The sequence below is a fragment of the Malurus melanocephalus genome, unplaced genomic scaffold (assembly GCF_030028575.1).
Source record: "Malurus melanocephalus ecotype Western Australia unplaced genomic scaffold, MMel_1.1 scaffold_536, whole genome shotgun sequence".
Classification (NCBI taxonomy): domain Eukaryota; kingdom Metazoa; phylum Chordata; class Aves; order Passeriformes; family Maluridae; genus Malurus; species Malurus melanocephalus.
The window spans coordinates 296,301-303,537 of record NW_026623768.1 but is presented as its reverse complement, the minus strand read 5'-3'; the positions used below and the strand labels follow the sequence as shown (position 1 = coordinate 303,537).

Sequence of the window (7,237 nt, the reverse complement as noted above, 5' to 3'; positions counted from 1 at the left end):
AACTCTTTTCAAGCTAAGCGATAAAGTTATCTGACATTAATCCCAAAGAGGCTCTAGCATGTTTCCAGTACAGTTTAACTAGGATCTCAGTTTATATACCTTCTTAAACATTCTTCAAGTATGTTCTAAACTAGGTTAGTCTGATATAATGAAATTTTAGAATTCTAAGATGTGAAAGGAACTAAAACTCATCACAGAAGTAATGTTATTTTATCTGTAATCTCTTGTGATTTTTTTAACATCAAAGATGTTTGTGTTCTAGTTAAATCAAGGATTCAAAGCAATTTGGCTCTGTCATTTCAAGAACAGAAACCTCAATAAATCTTTGCAGAAATTTTAGATTGTTTTATCAGATAACAAGGCAATGTTTTTAAACAGATTCTTTTACAAAATCACAGAACCACAGAATGGGTAAGGTTGGGAAGGACTACAGTGCAACATTTGGTCCAACCACCTTGCTCAAGCAGGGTAATCTTAGAGCATATGGCACAAGTTTATGTCTAGACAGACATTCAAAAAATGTGAATATCTCCAGTAATGAATACTCCAAAGCCTCTCCGGACAATCTGTTCAAGTGCTTGGTCACCTGCACAGTAAAGAAGTTCTTCCTCATACACAGGTGGAACTTCCCGTGCATCAGTTCCTGCCCATTGTCTCTTGTCCTATTGCTTGGCAGCACCGAGCAGAGCCTGGCTCCATCCCCTTTGCACCCCCACTTCAGACACTGATGTGTTAGTCATTTCAGTCATCTCTTCTTGAGGCTGAACAGGCCCAGCTTCCTCAGCCTTTCCTTGTAAAAGGGATGCTYCACTCTCTTAATCATCTTTGCCACCCTCCACTGGATCTGCTCCAGGAGGTCCCTGTCTTTCTTGAATTCAGGAGTCCAGAACTGGACACAGCACTCCAGATGTGGCCTCACCAGGGCTGAGTAGAGGGGGAGGATCACCTCCCTCAACCTGCTGGCCATGCTCTTCCTAATGCAGCCCGGGACACCACTGACCTTCCTGCTCACTAGGGCACACTGCTGGATCTGGTATTTCATGCTTTGAACAGTTCTAATGCTAGTAAGCTTTGCAGAAAATAATTGAACTTCCATTCAGTGGAAGAGAAAGAGGCATGGTACAAGTGGCAAAATTTCTCTCATTTTCATTAACTCCATCCCCATGCAGAAAAATTATAAACATTCAAAAAGTCACAATCTCCAAATGATTCAACAAGGGCTTCTGACAGGGAAGTTGAACAGATCAYCTGTAAATGGGTTAAGGCCAGAGCAGAAATAAAGGATAAGATCATGACAAGGAGTCCTGTAAAACTTCAACTCAGAGTGATCTGGAAATCAAGCATCTACAGTTCTAACTACACAGATATGCCTTTAAAGGTTTGGGTTTAGGCCGTGTTTCAGCATATAAATCTAAAATAAATGGGCATCTAGAACTTGATATCATATCAAACATTAAAGAGCAKCAAGTAATATTCTAGCACTTGTACCCCTTGATTTTCATTTTAAGATTATTCTTACTTTTGACATCTCTTACTAAGCTCTTTTTCTTTCACTGTTTTTCAGCTCCAAATTCTCTGACTATTCTGTCTTTTTCACCATAACCCATATTTCCTTTCCTGTTTCCTAATAATGCACTRTTCCTTTCCTATTAATGCATTCTTAGCCTCCTGCTTCCATTTAAATTTTCCTTTAGATGATGTGATCTCCTCAAACTTCAAAGTGATCTTTCCACTCTTAAGCCATCTCCCTCCTACTTTGTCTGTGACATCTCCGTAAGAGGCACTGCACTACTCAATGTCAACTTTCAATTACTTTCTGTTTTCAGGCACATTTCCTTACTCTTCTTTCTAACTCCTGTCATCTGCTATGACAACAAYATCCTTCCCATTTTCCAATGTACAGGCTCAAGAGTTTGCACAGAGGGAATCATATTTCTCTCTAACTTGTTTCTAAACTGACTTATGCAAAATCTCATTTCTTCTTTTGCTGCAAAATATTTTCAAACGTTCCTTTATACATTATATATGCACTAAAATCTTTTTCCAAAACCTCATCTTACACTGGTAACAAAGTATCTGTCACTCATATACAAGCATCAAGGCAAATAACATTCCAAATACAAAGATTATTTTCTCATCTTATTTTCCTAAACTTCCAACTATGAATCAAACTTTTTCTCCACTTGAAGTCCATTCCTAGTTCTTTTCTTTCTTATGCATCTCTTTTGCATCRTCTTAAATCCCAAGATAATTTTTTTTTTATTTCCAGTCTTGCATACAATTTCTATTTTTCTATGTTGATCTTTTTCCATGTAAATCTTTTCCATCAGGGAAAAAATGGCCTGAGATAAAACAGCTCCTGTGTTTTCATAAGTGTTCCCAAGCCTTTTCATACAATGTTTGGTGAACAAACAGGTGTGATATGTTCTTTTAAATCATAAATAACAAGAATTATGTAGATAAATGAGATAGYAGACAAACATATTAGGGAACAAGCCTTGGGCAAAAGTGTCAAATGCACTTAAACTCTGAAGGGCCAACTACGTTTCAGAAGATTTGTTTGAAAATTCAATGACAACACCACATGCTAGCTAGAAAACAAAATTTAGAAGTGAAAAAAGACTAAAAAGAATGTCTTTCCTTAAGTACATCATAGGTAATTTATCTTAAGGCTATGTTTTAGAATACATTATCCCTAACAGAAGAGACAAGCATCAAAATTTGACAGGACTTGAAAAACTATCAGTCATTTTATGTTTTACTTAATTATGATAAACAGAGTAAGTATTCAAAATCAAGTTAAGCGTTTAAAAAACAAGTAGATGTGGCACTTTGCAGTGATTTAGTAGGCTTGATGCTATTCAGCTGAAGGTGGGACTTGATCTTGGAGTTCTTGTTCAGCCTTAATGGTTCTATGATTCTAAGTGTTTTTCATCTTAATGAGACATAATGTTATCAAGAGCAAATGTTGTGAAGACTGTCATAGATTCTACTACAGCTCCAGTGTCTGGTAGCTGCCCAAGGAAGAAGGCAATGGAACAATCACCTGTAAATAAGCTGAATTAGCCAAGAATAATATCAATGTTTAGTGTACTTAGTAGTAGGCAAGTAAACAATCCTTACTATAAATTATGTAAGAAAGCAACTAGGATGTCAAATGGATTTCTTAACAAGATGCTACTCAATTCCTTCTGTTATGTTTGTGAATGGTCTGAGAATTTTTTAAAATTATCTTCCTCTGTGATACATAACAAGATCCTTCAATTTCCTCAAAATTACTTAAAATTGATCAGTACTAAAAWCTAGAGACAAATGTTCAAAGAACACCATTCCTCTATTACACAGATGATGTGCTCAGACAAAATGCACAGCCACCAATTTTACTTCACCTCTTTTATGCCATTGCAGCTAACCCAATTTATTAGTGAGCTTTCTATTGAAAGACAGTTTTGTCCTCCATGCAGCCATGGTTTCCACAGAACAAGTTCCCTGCACTCACAAAATAGCAGATCCTGCTGGATCACCTATATGCAGCCACAAAAATACTGAAGCATTTACAGGGGCAGAAGCAAGCAGAGATTTGTGGTTCGGATAAGTCAGCTAGAAGTGGGAAGGAAAGATCGACCTTGGCAGCAACTTAGTATTACATCAGTTTATCTGTGCACTAAATTAYACCCTCAGGAGCTTAACCAGGAACTGTGTGGTGCTAGGTCTTTTTTAATGTAGTATTTTACAAGTAAATCTTTACCTCTGTGAAAATTAATGGGAGTGTGGCTATCAATTTCAGTCAGTCAAGATTTCAATTCTTTACACTAGTGGCATACAAATCAACAGAAACACARTCACCTAGCTGGATAGCTTTAAATAATAGATTCATTATGCTAAGAAGTAATATTCTCTCTTTTTCAATTCAAAACTCATTTATAAAAAAATACACATCTCTAAACTATCGGGATAGTCAACTCCATGAATACCAGGAGTATACCAATTCTCTAGATCATGTGAGGTAAGTATCAGTATCTTCTCACACCAGAGGAGTCTCAATTTAAATGTAAGTAYTATAGACAGCTCATTTTAGTGAAGGTGCTTGGGATTTTCTGACAGACAGGAGATGGCAATGGCCCCCCAAGGACTCATTACTCCATTGGGAAGCAGCTTGTATAAGTAACTAAGGCCCATACCACCTCAAAATTTAGGCTGCCACAAACCCTGTAGTTTCAACTCTACCCATGGCTGGGAATGTAGGATGTCTATCRGCACTCACAGCAGCTGGACCCACAAGATAAAGAATGTAGTCATGGCATAAAAGAGCTCCACTTCATATGCATGCTGATTAGCCCCAGTTCAAAGTTTCAGCTTTTATTATTGTTCAACAATTCAACAGTGCTATGGTATAATTTCTTTCCTGTGGTCCAAAAACAAGCTAGAGGTTAGAAACATCACCTAATCATTTAATCAGTTTTTATTTTTCTACTTAGTGTTTCTATTCTCTGGTCTCATAATTACCAAGTAGTTTTTTTCAGGTATTTGATTAAATAGTAAATGATTAATATACTATAACCAGCTGGGAAGAAGCTGCAACGTATAAAGCAAATAATGCATATCAATCCCATAAAAGATAGAAATTTGAGCTTACATTGATTTTGACTGAAACATTGAAGGAGCAATTCCACACATACTCGCATTGTCAAGGTAACATTGTGCACTTAGAAAACTTAATATAAATGTTACTTTTGAAACCTCAAGAAAAACTAGAATCACCGAGGACAAACTAACTGCATCACATAAAATTGATTTCATATATATTCTATTATGTATTAGAAATGAAGTTTAAAAGTATCACAGTGCTTAAGTTTCAGTGTTAATACTTAACAAGATTTAGGTATAGTTAACAATATAAGAAAACTAAAACTAAATAAACTTGAACATCAAGTTTTGCTAAGGATCATAATGTAAGGATCTCAGATTCCTTTCAAATCTAAGCCTCCTCCATCCCTCACTTCCACATGTGTATTAGACTTTRTACTGCAGTGGAAGAGATTTGCTTTAGAATGAGGTACAGATAAGACCAATACACAAAATTACCAAGATTTAAAGTTGAATCTGTTAAATGTATACTCTGCAACTTAACTAGTATTTTAATCTGCAAAATACATCTAAAGATATATCTTCTTACTGTGTTTTATTGCACAATTGYTCTATTACACAGTGCTATATTAAAATGTGTCACATAAGCAATGGATATTACTGGAATTTCAGGCACACACGTTAAAAACAATCAATAACTTCTTCAATTTTAGTTATTACTGAGTAACCACATCTGAATTTCTGGAATTTCCACTGAAGAGGAGTATATTTCAAAGATAAAAGTATAATGTGCCATACAGGCATTTTTAGCAGCAAGAAAATGGCACTGAAGGTAAATATGCAAAAATAGCTTTCATAAATATATATATGTACACACATATATACACATGCAGTGCTTAGGTTTGCTGCTAGATCATGGAATGTTTTTCTCTTATCATTAAAGCCTCTGAAATATACTCTAAAGGAAAGAAGCTGATCTACTTATAGATACACAGAAGGCATGTGAAAAAGGTTGCTAACAATACTTTCTTTGCATATATGTGAGAGCAATTGGCATCCCATCTGGAAGACTACACTACTCTAAGATAGAAAACTCTTGCCACTGGCAAAGTTTAGGGTATTAATTTGTAATGGTGGATTTAGGGAAATGTACTAAACTAATGCTCATTTACTTGCAAAATTATGTGTTTTCTACATAAAACGACAGYCTTTTACCTTGTCAATTCTGGCACTGGTTAATGGAAAACAAGACAAGGCGGGTGTTCAAGTATGCCAGCACTGATGAATGTCAAGCTCAGGTTACAGATTTGCTTCTTGCATTARCTGTGCAATGCATCACCTAATGCATTACCCTACAGACTCTTAAATCTGTTATTTTAAATATTTTCATTGCAGTTTACTTTTATTGTTAATCTAAGAGGCAAAAAGTTAAACTGTATCTTATCTACTTTGCCACTTGATATGTTAAACAGCCTTCATACCTTAAATCCACTTTAATAAGGCATGCAATTATTAAAGCATTACAGAATGGCCCCAGAGCACAAAAGCTCCATTAAATTTGCTTACATCTAATTACGTCTGCCTGAGGCAGGTGAGAAATTGACTCTGATAAGATCTTTCTTTTACCTGTAGCCAAAAAAAATAAAAAGGAAAAATAACTTGGAGAGATTTTCTATCTAATTGCTATCTACAAGTATTTATGGTATTCGCTCTTCCAATGAATAGCCCACAAAGCACTCTTTGTGCACTAACCAGTGCATTTTAAATTTTTTTAAGACTGTAGAATACAAAAGACAAGCTTATCTTGCTTCAGGCRTGACAGGTCATCAATGATGTCTACTTGGGAAACAGTTTTATCTATTATTTAAATAATGTRTCTCCTTAAAAAAATAATTCTGATGTGAAWGAATATGTTACGTATGCTTTGTGGACTTYATTTTTTTCTTCATGTCAGTATAAGCAATGAAAGCATTCTATTTTATGGAAATATAACACAAGTATATAAATGTATTTTACATGGCCTTAAAACTATTATTTTAAAAATTGTTGGTTTTTTTTCCAATTTAAAACGGAGTGTTTTGTAATAGAAAACATGGCATTCAACTCCTATTTGTAACTGACCTCCCAAAATTCATAAGAATTAAGTTACATTGGTAGTTACCTGTAAATGAATAAGGCATGTGGTATTTCTAATCATTCTAATCCTTCTCTCASCCCTAGCAGATCCTACAGAACAATAGAGTGAGACCAGCATAATGACAATGTAAAAACTAGTTAGAAATTATACCACATAAAAAGGAATAAATAAACAATATTTTTTAATATAATTGATTTTTTTAAAGTAGTGAAATCCATCCAGCCTAAAGGGATTATCGTTCAATTCTTGGTTAATAATTAAGAAATTACTTTGTTATGAAGCATTCTTTGAGCTTAGAGAGATTAGGTATTTGATGGRAAAGCTGTCCACATAAACCAGCCATAGGACTCCTAAAGAAAGATTATGTAACACAGTTTTTCAAACACAGGTCTTTAACCATTGATACAAACCATTAATAMTAAAAAACATTCTTTGAGTCAGCCTCAAAAGAAAAGGTCCTTTGGTCACACTTTATGCTTAAAAATTTATTTGCTACTCTGAAACAGAAAACTT

General features: G+C 34.9%; 1 protein-coding gene across 4 annotated transcripts in view; it reads right to left on the bottom strand.

Moving 5' to 3' along the window:
• The window catches only part of DPH6 (diphthamine biosynthesis 6), a 200,991-nt gene that overhangs the window by 149,714 nt on the left and 44,040 nt on the right, over positions 1-7,237 (bottom strand). The window lies entirely within an intron of this gene.